Below are 15,294 nucleotides of genomic sequence, written 5' to 3'. Positions count from 1 at the left end.
TGATTCGTGAGCAATGTGTGTTTGTGTGTTTATGTGAATGCCAGCAGCAGCCTGACACCCCAGTGTGACTGACAGCTGCTGCTGATAGCACACAATCACATATCTCCAAAACTGTATCTAATCTGAAAGAATCAGTACAAAAAATGGGATTTAGAGGTCAAATCTGGGGGGAAAAACTCCAATATTCCTGCATATTTATGTTTATTATTTCTGCATGTCACGAGTAGCTGTCTTCCTTCTAATTATTAACTACATTTTTATTTCCTTATTTGTGGATAAAAGCGTCAGACAAAAGCGTAAACATATAATTCATAAAATGCATTAAAGTCAAGAACTTCAACTGTTTACAGTCATGAAAGCATCAACATGTACTTTAAAGCACTTTGGTTAGGAACATTTGCTTTCGAGATCATTTTTATTTTATTTCCAGATGGATTCAAAACTACCACATCAAAGTACCTATGAAGCATTTTTTCTCTTTGATGTTTTTCATACCTTAGGGAAAAAACATTGAGCATCTGTGTTTTCCTTATTCGTAAGCACAGAAAACTGCAATAGTTTGAGTTGTTTTCCTCTGAATAAGTGATATTTTCTTGAAAATGGAGACCCCAGATCAAGTATCTGCTGTAATTTCAGCCCTAATCAATCATTTAGTCTCTTTTTTGTTTCTGATTTACTTAAACAGCTTCTTAAATTATAGAAACAACCTAAATCTGGATCAGACACCTAAAAAATTAAAAGGTTGTGAATGAATTTAATGAACACCAAAACGTAGTGAGTTTTTAAATGCTTGATATAATTAGATTAGTTTAGTTTGTGAAGGGGTTTTGTTTTTTAAACTTGTTTGAAGACATTTACCAGATGACAATTTGTGTTGTGTATTTTTTATTTTTCTGTGAGTATTGGTTGTTTTTTATTTGGTGGATTTACTGTAATTCAGACGTTTTCAGAGCTCTTTCACTTTTTGTTTTCGTTGTTAGTTTTTCTTCCTCTGGGTGTTTCCTCAGCTTTAGAAGAAGAAAAAAGAAAATAAACATTGTTTATGTTCTTCTTTTTTCAGTTTTATGAGTTGGCAAATGGCAGGAGTTTTGATTGCTTTAACAAATCGGTTTCTAACTCAAAAATACCTATAAAGCCAATAAAAGCTGTTAAAAAACAGAGCATTCAACAAACTCCACATATTTACATTTGTCATGGTAGGAGAGTATGTTCAGGTCAAATGGTTGCTAAGGTTCCTCACTGTGTTGTGATGAGATTAACTCAAAACCTCATCCAGCCTTGCTTGACTCAGATGTTTTACATATGTAAATATGGGCAAATTACTGCAGTCGTTATTTTGTTGTAAACATTTTTCTGTTTTACAAAGTTCAACTCCGAGGTTTCTGTTGTGGCTTTTAAATGTCTTTAATCTAAATTTTAGTTCTTGAAAGTATTTGAATATGTCCAAATTTTCCAGATTAGGTCTTAAATTACACTTAATTACATAGTAAAGTTTTTGCTGAAGCTGGTTTATTGCATGTTAGAGTAGATGTAGAAAGTGCATTTTAATGAGGTTTGACTTGAAAGTAGAGAATTCAGTATTTTGTTAAATGCATAATGAATTACAAAGCTTACTAAATGTAAGAAAGCTTTAAACTGTAAAAGTCTTCCTTGTATGAGAAAAATGTAAAGTTCTTGCAGTTATGTTTAACTAACTTAAGTTAATATGCGTGTAACAAAAAATCTCTAAAGCTACTAAAGTCAATTTACTCAATTTATGGTACTGGACTTTTGTAAAAATAAAAACTTAAATTAATTTGTAGGAACCTTTTCATACATCTGCTTTAGCCGAAAAGTATGTTCTCTTGTCTTTTTCCCATTATTTTCCTTTATTTAACCAGGTAAACCCCGTTGAGATCTAGATCTCATTTTCAAGAGGGACCTGGGAATGTTGAAGTGTGGTTGAGAGATTTTCAAGCTATTTCAATAAAATGGAAATAAACATCAATATGTTAAGAAGTGGCCAGTATACCAATACTGATGTCAGTGGTGATTAAGACTGAAACGATTAATCGCGATTAATCAATTATTGAACTAATCGTCAACTAATTTAGTAATTGATTAATTGCTAGCTACACAAAAATAACATATTCGGAGCAGTAGTTAAGCCAAAACTGTTAAAAAATATATACATTTTGCATTTTCTCTAAATCTGTTCTACTCAGAACTCCTCAAGAGGCATAGTTTTAGCATTACCTGGTTAAAATGTAATATTAAGCACATTTTACTATCCAATTAATAATCTGTTAATGCAATTAATGTACAAATTGGTAGATAAAACATTCAACGATAAAAAAGAAAGCTATTATATTGAAATTTAGGCAATAAAACTTTTACTTTATTTGTTTATTTGCATCTTTTGATGTATTTTTAATATTGTATAAAAAAACTTTTAAAAAATTTCACAATGCACCAATTTTTAAACGTCCGATTAATTGACTAGTTGTCCAAATAATCATTAGTTTCAGCCCTAATGCTGATGCATCAAGTATCTCTAGTTAAAATGTGATCATTTTTGCTCTCATCTTGTACTCTGTTTCCTATCGCAACATCCAGTGTGTGTATTTAGTCTACAGCGAGAGTGTTTTCCCTTGCTGGATTAATTTCATTTGGAAAGAGGAACATTTGGCTCGTGTCGCAGCAGAGACGGTTTGTTACCGCTGACTATTCTGCTGAAAGAGGAATGTGGAAATAACTGCTCAGATGGTTAGAGAAGCTACCACTTTTTTTTCTTCTTTTAATAATGTTTCACAGTTTAACTTCGTTGGATTTTGTATTTTTAGTCCTCAACTGTAGATGCCTATGAACGAAAAAAAAAACAGATGAATGTATGTTTGTGTTGTTGCTGTTGGATCTTGAATTGTAGCGGCATTATTTTTGGTTCAGGTGATCTGTGAGCCCCCTACCTCCCTCCTCACTGAGGAGGAATCAGTCAGCCGGTCAGAGGAGGAAGGTAGTTTACATAGCTTTGAAGTGGCCAATGCTAAGAAATGAATCACCATATGTGGCTATATGAGGGAGAGAGAAAGCTGATCAAAGACGGGGTTTGGGCGAGTTTTTCTGCTGTATTGTGTGCTAGCAGCAGCGTGAGGCACGTGAAACTTATCTGCCAGAACTTCGTCACACTTTATGTGTGTGTGTGTGTGTGTTTTTCCTTTTATCTATTCTTAGATGTCTCACCCATCTGGCTGCATGGTAACCCTCTCTGGCTGAGGAACATTCTACCTTTATCTGTCTGAGGCAATATGGCAGCCTACGAGTTCTGGAGAAATCTGGAAGTTTATACGTTTATTATGGATTAATAAGAAAAACAAGAGAAATACTGGGATTTCACGTCCGTCCGTCCGTCCGTCCGTCCGTCCGTCCGTCCATCCATCCATCCATCCATCCATCCATCCATCCATCCATCCATGTCTACGTTTGTTTCCTGCAGTCTACCAACAGGTCATCAAATGAGGCCGAGATAATGAGAAACTTTTTAACGTTGCCTACATTATTGCAAAAATAAGAACTTCCTTTCACTTTTGAAACATTTCTTCATAAGAAAAATTGTTTGAATGGCACTGGATAAAGATCGGACAACTTTGCCAAATTGTTAATTCTGTAAAAGTGTGTAATTTGGACATGAGGAATATTTATGAACCTTGACCAATGAATCTGTAGGAAATTGCTCTAATTAACTGGTCAATCAGCCTGCTGGACCCACAGTTGGTAATTGAACTTCCTGCCTATCTGTGACAGCCGGTCATCTCTGTTGTTCATTTAATCTCATAACAAATGATAAACATCTAAAGTTCTCACAGCTCAGAAACACAACGAGCCTCCTGTTGTGTTTCTGAGCTGCAAAACAAAACCAACAGTGAAATAACAGTAAAACACTCCTCTGTATTCTTCCTGCTGTCCAAACCTAAAAGCTTTTACGTACACAGTACTAGAAAATTTTAGTCATAGCTGATTGATGTCTACATTTAAATTAATGCATGAAATATTCAGCCCAGCTAAGAGCTACACTTCATGTGGAATTACTCATGGAAAATAGGGGATATATTAATTTTATATAGTAAGATTGAAGAAAATAATCCTTTATTTGTCTGTAGGTTGGTAAACCAAAAGACCAAATAAAGGAGAAAGCAACAACAGAAAAGTAAAAGTGGCTGAAAAAGAATAATTTACTCAAAAATATTCTTATATTTTGCTAAGAGAAATGCTAGTTTTTATCCACTACATGTACACTTTATAATAGAAAAAAATGTACAAAAAAGCAAGAATTATGTAGCAGATAGTGTTATTCTATAGTTTATAGCATACTGTATGTAGTTTATTTGAAAAATAATGATTTCTCAGCATTGAATCTGCCTTACTATTGCTTTGCATATTGACGTATTGATTAGAAACCACAACTCCTGCAGTCTCGAAAAGTTAAGTAATTTTTTGAATTTAAGTGTTTGAAGTATTTTGGAAAAATATGTCAACAGGTTTACCGCAGTGTATTATAAGCCTGGTGGGCCACCAGGCTTTACTTCTGTCCCCACCAGGCTTAGCATTGTTAATTTATTGGAGTTTTTAAAAATAATTTCCTCTTTTAAAGACTTTATCGTTGGTGTTTTGGTATTATTTTTCAAGTCTTCCAATAGTGCATAACTATCTAGTGATATTTTCAGGTTTCCTGTCAATTTTATAAATTTTTTAACTCAAAAACATGGCGGGCGACTGGATGACTGCCCTAGAATACCAAGCACTGGGCTTACCATGTTTTCTGGGATCTTCTAGAAAATCTCGTTTCATTTTCGCATTTGATGCCTTCCTACCAGTCTGCGGTTTTTCAAGGCTCTATAGAAAGTCTGAGAGTTTATAAATTTACTGAAAGTTCTGAGAAAAATGGTGAATTTTGACATGAAATGTGTTTGAATTCTGTGATCAGGTTCTATGTTTGCAGGAAAACCAGTTATCCAAAAAACTGGTAAATCTCTGTGACTTTTTGGTAATGCTTTTAGCTGCTGCTAAAGAAAGAAAAGCCATGTTTTATGATGAGTTTGGACACTTTCATGATCATTTAGATTCTGAGAAAAACGGATACTCATCCATGGTGGATGGTGGATGTTGCTGTGGTTCACGTTCCTTTTTTGAGTACAGAGGTGGAATAAATGCATTCTGTCCATTCTAAGGTGGTGTTTGTTACCAAAAAGTGAAATGTTTGTCTCATTTCAACACAGCACAAAGTTTTGGTTAAAGTTCCAGTTGCGTTTACCAAAGTCCAGATGTTTGTGTTTGTGATTGTAGGACACAAATCAGATTTTATTGAAAGAATTCTGGTGTTTCAAGATTGTAGAATTGCCATAAAAGACTGACCCAGTTTTCATGGCTTTTAGAGGGGAAGCAGGCCCACAGCATTACAGATTCTCCACTGTACTTACCACTTTTTTACATATTTCTCAGTCGTTTTGACATTTTGTTGCCAGTTTTCTGAGAAAAACGAAGTAGCTCTTTGTTTTTGTTCAGTTTTTAAAGCCCTAAAATAGGAAACTTGTTGCATTTCTGTCATGTTTTAAGCTGAAAATATAGATTATTAATCATGGTTTGATTTGCTAACTTTTTCTTTCTATAAATTATTTGACTCGATAGATAGATTCCCCTTGAACTCCCTTCTTTCACTCTTGTATTTATATTAACATAGAGGACTTGCTCAAACCACAAAGAATTACACGTTTTGCTTCGTCACCCGACTTCTCGTGTGGTCAGACTTTACTTCAGCCTTCTAGGGAAATGTTGCAAAACGAGCTTCCACACAACGGGATTTCGCAACGTTATCCTTCCACTATTTACAGCCCACTTTGCAAACAAAAGATGTGTCCACGTGCTGGCGTTTACTGCAGTTTCATCATGTAATCTAACAGACCGTGAGACCGCGTTCAGCATGCAAAGAGAGAAATGCGGAAAAGACAAGAGGAGAGGAGAAACGGTATAGAGACGTGAATGTATCTGGTATGGCTGCTGCTGCTGTGCACCACCTGCAGGGGTAAACAGTGATCAAAGCACTTTCATCATATGATGCTGGCAGAATATAAAACTGTATTCAGCTTTCAATTAGGCCAGAGCACTGAGGAGACTGGGAGAACAGAGAGATGAAAAAGACGACCAGGGAGGGTGAGAAGAGGAAAAAAGGCTGAAGGCTTGATTCAGAGTCAAAGGAGAGTCATTACTCAAGAAATATAAAAGAGTGAAATGGGTAATAGTGAAACATTATATTGTAATTGCTATATTACTCTTGCATAAGGTGAAAATTTACAAGTCAACCTGCTGTAAGAGTGAAGGAAGATTGCTGAGTGGTATAAAAACATAAAAAATCTTATTCAGAGCCGTCGGAGTTGCAGTTTGATTTGCGGCGAAGCTTGTGGCCGATTCTATAACATGCTTACCTTTTAGCTGTTGGAGGCTTTCATGAATTTTTAAACTTTGTAATCTGCAGCTGGTTTTGTACGAACAATGAAACAGCCTGAAGGAAAGAGAGATTTCAGATTGAGAAACCGACGTAATGTCTCTCTATTTACAGTAATTGTGTAAGCAGCACACCACAGTGCAGCACAATGGCCCCAGCTTTCCCCTGGGAAATTATATCTGAAAGGGCAAAATGAAGAGAAATACCTGGTGCACACAATAGGGTGTGCAACACAGTTCAAAACGGACACAAGTAACAGCAAAATAACATGTTATCGCATTATATTTGTTTGGCATGACACAAATATGCAAAGGTATTGTGATCCCAGGTCACGTTGGATGAATTTGTTCCCAAACCTAACATCTCCACTCCTTAACTTCTGCCTTTTATTGTTATTTCAGTGCTGTTCTCTGAACACTACATGTGGCTTTTGTTGCGACGATGATCAAAGTTTAAAAAAACATTCCTCAGAGTCTTTATGACTCAACATCTCTCAGTTCACCAAAGCTGCATCGTGTATTGAATTGCAGTGGTCATCACATAATGAGTGCATGCAATTTTGCAGTTTCAAAGGACTGCTTTGGTGGCTATAATATTTCAGCTGCTTGCAAATAATACATTTAGTCATGTGGATGGATTTACAATGTGGCGAATGCACTCAGTAGACATGGATCTTGGTGAACAATATCATAGAGCGAAGGCAGAACAACGAGTAAGAGTCAGGAAAACATGGGTTAAGTAATTTATATCATGATTGTCATACCAAACAGTAAGATAATAGCATTTCCTACCACCCTGCTACTCTACTGCATAAAGTTAGAGCTGTAAAAACACAAATATTGACCTAAAGTATCAATATTTCTCCTACTGAAGATTTGACGAACTGTTAAATGTTTACTTTAAAATAATCAGGTTTATAATCTTACATGGGGGTTCACTTTTTCCTAACTGACCGGAACCTTCAACGACACATAAAGACAGTTACAAAGTCAGCCTTTTAGCATCTGAAGAACATTTCCAGGATTGAAGATCTAATGTTCTAGCAAAATCTAGAGAAACTCATGCATTCGTTGATAATATAGTCAAACTGATTAATGCAACAATGTTTTCACAGGTCTGCATTAAAGTGGTATTCGATTGATAATAACTGGAACATTAATCAACATATTTGATGTCTAATTGTGCAATGATTTTGATGGAATTTGACAAAATGTGACCTATTTTTCACAATAGGTCACTCTATGTTGTTTTTATATCATAGAGTGATATAAAATGTATCAGCAGTTCACTGAATAGCTGTTCAATCAGTTTCTGTTTGAACTGCTTTTTTGCTGTTCAATCAGAAGCGTTTTAATATTCTTAAACAATTTCACAACTAAATTTGTTTTAGTCACACCTTTGTTTGTCTCTACTGCTTGCAACCAGATGTGGTTTATAAAAAGTTTAAAAATTGGTGTTCGATATGTGCTGCAGAGGATTACCCATTCATTTTTCTTTTGGCCATCTCTTCTTTTACTTAATTTTGTGTGTTTTTTTAAAATTTATTTTGCTTTCTTGTAATTTCATGAAATATTTCAGCAAGCGCTTGATGGATGGACTCAGGCGAAAACACCTTTCACCTCCATCTCCATTATCCCTGATGGCTGAAGAGCATGCCGAATAAAATCGATGTGAAATCAGAGCTGTAACCTGAAAACACCTGCAGAAGGAGCTTCTCTTTTATGTTTTTCACAGCCAGAATATGAGCTGGTTTAGCAGAGAAACTTGTGATATAATCCAATGAAACGCTTGTCGCACAGTCCGAACAGCTTAAAGATACTCATGAATTTTTAAACAGATGATCAGAGCAGCAATTGTTGATGGAACGTGAGGCTTACTGACACAATTTCCTCTCTTTTCTTGTCCTCAGATCAACAGATGTACATCCATATTTCTGATTTTCTCTCCTAAGTACACTGAGCTCATGCAAGATATGTATAATTTCTGCCAAAATGAGTATAAGAAAGTCAGTGGCAAAAAATCTGCCATGAAGTTGTAAACATTGACTTCAGAGATGATGAAATGGAATGGCGTGCCGATCTATTACGCACTAATTATCACTTATTAGCATTATTTTTGGCATGCAGAAGTGGTTGAGAATTGGTAGTTTGTTTTGTTTTACAATACCAGTTGCTGTTTTTGAGTTCAAAAAATGTTTAAAGTTGACAAGAAATTTGAAAATATCACTTGATATTTATACACTATTGGAAGACTGGAAGATTAATGCTTAAACACCAACTATAAAGTCTTAAAAAAGGCAATAATTAAAAATAACAACTAAAATAAAGCAATGATATCATGCCTGGTGGGGGCACTAGTAAAACCTGGTGGCCCGCCAGGCTTATAATACACTGAAGGTAATCCCTCAGTGTATTAACATAGATAATGACATAAATAATGACAATGTTTTTGATGCAGGAGGGACTAGTGCACTTAAAAAAATAAATGGCATGTGAAAATATCAAAGAAACATCTCCAGGGCATCAGCCACAGAGTTAAAGTTTGAGCAAAAAAGGGTCTTCCCTACGCATAAATGACTTAAGGACACAAAGTCATTGTTTTGATATGTTCATATACAACTTTTTTGTTAGGAAGAATGTAGCAAGTGTCCAGCAAACTATGAAAATTGTGAAATAATATCAAAATACTCAGTTTTTAAAGAAATTAGGTTAAAAGTTAAATGAAAATTTGTTTCTCATTTTTCTGAATTTGAAGCACTTTGTATTGCCTTGTTGCTGAAAATGTGCTATATAAATATAATTACCTTTACCTTTGATTTTGGGCAAACAAAAATAATTTTGCGAATTCTATCTGAAAAACTTAATCGGATTTCAATTGATATACTGTATCTAGAAATAAACAAATTCCACAAAATTACAATTTTTAAGTGGATTTCTCCTGCCACATATCATGAGTTTTCAGATGTAACATTTGCAGAACTTCAATCTTTCACAATTTACTGCAAAATCACAAAACTAAAAATAGAAACCGCTGAATTATTCTTTTTTTTTTTCCACTAATACATTAATTATTTTTACTTTCCGTTTCTAAAATAGTCGTCATTTGGTAATAATTTACAAAACGGGGAACAAAAACCCAGCAGCTTCCCAGAAGCTCACCAGTTTCACGTTAATAAATTGCTTTTTCATGTGATTCTCTACGTTTTGTACCGTTACAGTCTTCGTTTCTGTACGTATGCTGGCGCTATGTGAGCCTCTTAATCACAGTGAAGTGTTACTCGTCTACATTGACTCACTCCTCCCGTCTCTTGTCATATTTACTACAGCCAAGCAGGGCATTACTACAACCCCCCACCCCCTGCTCTCTGTGTTCCAGTTGGCTGATGATGTGTAAGTGTTCGCTTATTCATATCTATCTAAAAACACCTCTGACAATGTCTTTTTTTGGAATGGCAGGTTTCTCTTTTCTTTCCTGGCCTTTTCGGGAGTGTTTCAGAGCTCGGGTGTGTTGGCGTTGGGGTATTTTACCCATAATACAGCGTGCTGAAGCATTAAGAGGGATTGGCTAACAAGAGCTGCTCCTTATTAGTCGTCTGGCTAGCTGTAAGAGGCTTTTCCTGCTTGGAAATGGGGTTAAAAAAAGAGGGCAAAAGCAAAAACAGAAAAGAGAAGTAAGTCTTAGCTGGTTTCAGAGAGAAGATGAGGAACCTGGCAGAAAAAAAAACTTGTTTTGAGAGATTAGTCAATTACTTCGTTTCCCCATCAGTTATCTGATTGTAGCAGGAGGTTTGGTTTCACATGTTTTAAACAAAAGACAGTCAATACTGGTGTGAAGTAGTGGACTCTTTAATCTGAACATGTTAAAAAAGAAGAAAATATTTCATTTTCACCTACAGAGTAAAGCTGATTGTATAGAATTATTACTAAAACTGCAACCAGAGTGGAAGTAAACCAACAACATCAGTTATCTGAACATGCTAGATTAACTTTAATGGGACTAAAATAAAAAGTACTGCAGGACAGAACAGACTACCTGGCTGCCTTTTCTGCTGTGGGTGTCTGTTTACATTCGTCAGACGTAAAGGAAAGAAATACAAGCTCATAAATTGATTAATTTCTCAAACCTTGAAGTTGGATGTGTCTTTTATTATTTAATCAGCAAAATGATTACATGTTTGAAAACAGCTTTTAATGATGAGATTTTTAATTTTTTTATACTTTTGGTTTGTTTCAATCCAAAGAGTTTTTCAAACGATAATTTACAAATAGCTGTCTCATAGTTTTGTGAAATTGGCAAGAATATCTTCCTTCAGAATAATTTACTATCCTGTAAAAGTTTCCATAAGAGGCAGCTACTCTGTCTGTAAACGTGATAATCTGGGTCAGATTCTAGAGTCACTTTTTGTTTCATTTTCTTCATTTCTGTCTCACCTAATGATTTAAAGTCTGGGTGAAACAACATATAAATAGCCAGACCCTGAAATCATGGTTTTCATGCTTTTTTCTTTTCATCTTACTCTGTTTATTTGAGTGTTTCAACACCAGAATAATCACCCATAAATAACAGTGAAGGAAAGAGCTCAGATGAAATGAAACAGAACTTTGCAAACCAAACAAACCCGGATCAAATATGATCGAGGAACTGAGAGGAAACCAGAGGCTGTAAGTGTTTTCTTTGTACGCTTTTCTACTTGAAAGTAGCACCTCTTCTCTTTTCCAACAAGCCCATCTGTCTCGATAATGAACCTGTGGAGTCGGCTGATGAGGTGACAGTGACTCCATCACTGGTTGCTACATAATTCCTATACAGTCCAGACAAATCTGGATTTTTGTTCATTCCACGTCTAAATAAGGGCAGAAGATCAATCCAAGCTAACAGGCAATTAATCAAGTAGTTATTCTCATTGGTATGGTCGTCTATAAAGCTATTTTTAGTGGTTTTGACAGAAGAGAGAGCGATCTGCGGTTCTGTTGCCAAATGATTCTGCTGACTAATTTGGTGGAGCGCTCAGCCAGATGCTTCATGCTTTCATTTCTGCAACCGCTCCGTTTTATTTCCTGTTTTTTTTCTCTCTCTCTTTCTCTTCGTTTATCATCCCAAACCAGTCGGTTTCTGTCATCCTAAACTGCTGTTTATCGGTTCCAGTTGGGACACACACACACACGCACACAAACATACTTTCCCATGTCTACAAACGAGTTTGTGCCGCATGGATTAAAAGCCCTGTGGTTAGTCTCTTGTTTGTGTGGTGTGTGTCTATGCAGGCAGGATTACCCAGCTCTGATCATCTCTCAGCACTCAGAAAGATGAGTCCTCACTCAAAGCTCTTTGTCTGCTTCACACACACACACACACACACCCCCACACACACAAACACACATTATCTTAATGTGACTCTCTCTAAATAATAATGCTTTTCATTTAACATTCCCTCTTTTCTCTTTACTTAAATGCTTCTGTTGCCTTGTGTGTGTTTTTTTTTATGTAGTTCTAGTCTGTGATGCACACCCCCGCACACGCACACACATGCTCCAACACACACTCATGTCCCTACAGACCTCAGCTGCAGAGACATGCTATAATTAGTGAGACAGCATCTTTATCTCGCTCTCGCTTTCTGTGTGTTTGGGAGCGCTAATTGCTCAGGTTAAAGAGCCATCAGTAAATGATTAATTTTATTAGCCAGTTGAGCCCTCAGGTTATACAGGCTGTAAACTTGGTCTCTTTTTGCTGCGAGTGTTTCACTTTAAATTATCTGCTTTCCAGTTCAGTACATTAGCAGTATTAAGGTTCAGGAGCACAATAAAATACAAAACCTAAAACGGTTTATAGAAACATTGGCCCAAATATTAGGCGTTGCAGTGAAAGTGCTAAATGTATTTTTAGCTGAATTAAGACAGGACCTTAATTCATCTTTTGGTTGCTAATTTTTAACCATTTAGTCTTCCTATGTCCAGCAAGACAGCAAAAATTAAAAAACATAAAATATAGTGGTAGTAATTGGTAGTTACAGTGACCCGACGATTTAATTTACTGTTTTTCTAATTCCTGGGCTTATTTGTATCATGATATTTTGTGGTACTCTTGCGATACCAATAAAAATTATGATAAAAAAATCTACCTTTCTGTTTTTTGGGTAACTGTATTTCTGCGAACCGAAGACACAGAAATCATAGCACCAAAAGCACAAATCCTGCTTTTGCGAACCGAGTGTAATCATATTTTCAAATTTATCGCTATTTATTGATGCTGTCTTTGAACAAAAGTTGGAGAGAATAGTAAAAATAACAGTCATGGACAGTTTTTAAAAACACAACTGGAATTAATTGGAATCAATTTTGGAATTGATAGTGCTTCATAAAGCCATGCTTTATGAAGCACTTAAAGTCTGGGTGAAACTGCATCAAGCACAAAATATAAAATAGCCAGACCCTGGAATCGTGGTTTTTAAGCTTTTTTCCATTTTAGTCTGTTTATTTGAGTGTTTCAACACCTGAATAAATCAGAACAATTAAAATTAAAATTTTAATTATTATTATTCAAAATGATTATTTAATTCTTCAAAATGATTACCATGATAGGAAATTTGTCCCGGTAAATAATAAATGATACAAGAATTTATTTTCCTATAATTCAGGTGAATCGTCAAATTTTCTATGAATAATTTGGAGTTACGTGAATAAATAGTTGGTCCTCTGTATTGTAACTAGCTGGATCGACTACTAACAAAAGGATTTATATTTCTGTTAATCCAGACAGGTAGTTTAGTTATTTACATCTCAAACTCTTGATTAAAATCTTCATTCTACTGCTCCTGCCTTGTTCTCCACATGTTTTATCTCCTCTCATATCATTCTTCACCGTCGTCTTTGTGTGTGTGTGTGTGTCTATTCGCCGCGGTAAAGGTCAGATACAGATGCGCAGCGGGAATCTAACGCCACCCACACATTACACGCTCGCTTTCACACGCACACAGGCGCCCTGGCAGACTCTATAATTACGTAGGAGGAGGAGGAGGATGGGTGAGGAGAGGAAAACGGTAGTATCGCTGCCATCATCTGGCTCAGGTTCATGACACGTTTTAATTGACTGTAAGCACCAGAGCAGATACTGTATCATCATCTGACTGTGCAGAAATGTGTCGTCTTTCAGCATCACTAAATCAAATCTTAATAAGTTGGGGGAAGAAAAGTGACACTTAATTTTGTATAATAACTTGTAGATGAGGTTGGTTTAAAACCTTTAGAGTTGGTCGTTGTTAGGCCTGTCATGATGATAAATCAATTATGAAAGTTCACCTTCTCAAAGACTAATGAACTTTAATTTTGTGCAGAACACTCCACTCTGTAACTGGAAAATATTGTAAATATCTAAAGTAACACACATCTACCATAAACGATAAACAAAAAGGAAATGAAACACAATTAAAACCATAAATAAGATTATTAAGTGTCTGTAAACAAAATTGCCCTTCAAAAACTATACTAGTCATCAGAAAGGAATTAATTGAGCTCATTTTAATTTATCATGCAACTAATTGATTAATTGCTTATTGTGACAAGCTTAGCTACATTTTTTTTTTTTTTTACCAAGTTTCTACTTCTATCTTAGTACATTTGAAATAAGACTTTCAGCAAGATATAGCAACTTGTTTTAAGTAAATAATTTCTTAATATTGGTTAAAAAGTACTAGTTCCACTGGAAGATTATTTCACTTATAACAAGATTTTGCCCATGTTATAAGTGATTATTTTATAACAATAATATTATACAATTCAGTCTTGTTTGTCACTCCAATATAAAAATACCAGCTTGATCTCGTAAGTAAGGATCATTTTGAAAGTTTGTGTTAGATGTGATAATTCATTGCATTAAAAATGTTGGTTTCCTGGTGATGATTAGGTTAATTTTAACAGCTTTGTGTTTTTATTTGGGACGTTTATTCAGCGAGCTTCTCTCTCCATGAAGCAACCTGTGAGTAAATACAGTAGGCTTGATTTTTATCTGTTCAGATCAATTTGCATCGATTTGTATTTCTTCTTTTTGCATACTCTCTGCCTCTCTAGTAGATTTCTCCTAAATGGTTAGAATATTTGAAATCGGCATCCAGTAAGGGGTCTGGTCTGCTTTCTGTTATAGACTCTAATCAGTTTATAATCATTCGGAGGTTTTGCTTCATGGAAGTATGTGGGTGAAGGGTTTCTGGAAGCTCAGTCGGTGTGTGTGTGTGTGTGTTCACACTGTGCTGTCACCTGCAGTTCTGCCATCACCTGTAGGGATTACCTGCCTGTCATGCTGCTGAAGTGCAGCTTGTATCAAGCTCAGTGTTTTGTTATTTTAGGTTCATATCAGTTTTAGTTCAGTTTGTGGGAAAAACATTTCAGGCTTTCTGAGATCTGCAGCGCCGCCTTCACCATCATGGTGTCACTTCAGAGGCGAGGAGACATGTTGGATGTTCATCCGTCCATCCATGGAAGTCTGTCGTCCAACCATCTGTCCAGACGATAGACTTTCATTGAGATGGACGGAAGCCGTCCATCTGAAATTTGTCCTTTCATCCATCCATCCATCCATTCATCCATCCAGCCATCCGAAATTTGTCCTTTCATCCATCCATCCATCCATCCATCCACCGATCCATCCATCCATCCAAAATTTGTCCTTTCACTCATCCAACCATCCGAAATTCTTTCTGCCATCCATACATACATATATATGTAAATCCGTCTGAAATTTGTCCATCCATCCACCCACCCATCCACCCACCCATCCATCCATCCATCCATCCGTTCATCCATCTGAAATTTGTCCTTTCATCT

General features: G+C 35.9%; 1 protein-coding gene across 4 annotated transcripts in view; it reads left to right on the top strand.

The window, feature by feature from the left end:
* The window catches only part of dgki (diacylglycerol kinase, iota), a 76,215-nt gene that overhangs the window by 889 nt on the left and 60,032 nt on the right, over window positions 1-15,294 (top strand). The window lies entirely within an intron of this gene.

This window comes from Xiphophorus hellerii, chromosome 17, assembly GCF_003331165.1.
Source record: "Xiphophorus hellerii strain 12219 chromosome 17, Xiphophorus_hellerii-4.1, whole genome shotgun sequence".
Taxonomy (NCBI): Eukaryota; Metazoa; Chordata; class Actinopteri; order Cyprinodontiformes; family Poeciliidae; genus Xiphophorus; species Xiphophorus hellerii.
The sequence above is the reverse complement of the archived record's forward strand: the minus strand, read 5'-3'. Positions and strand labels throughout refer to the sequence as shown.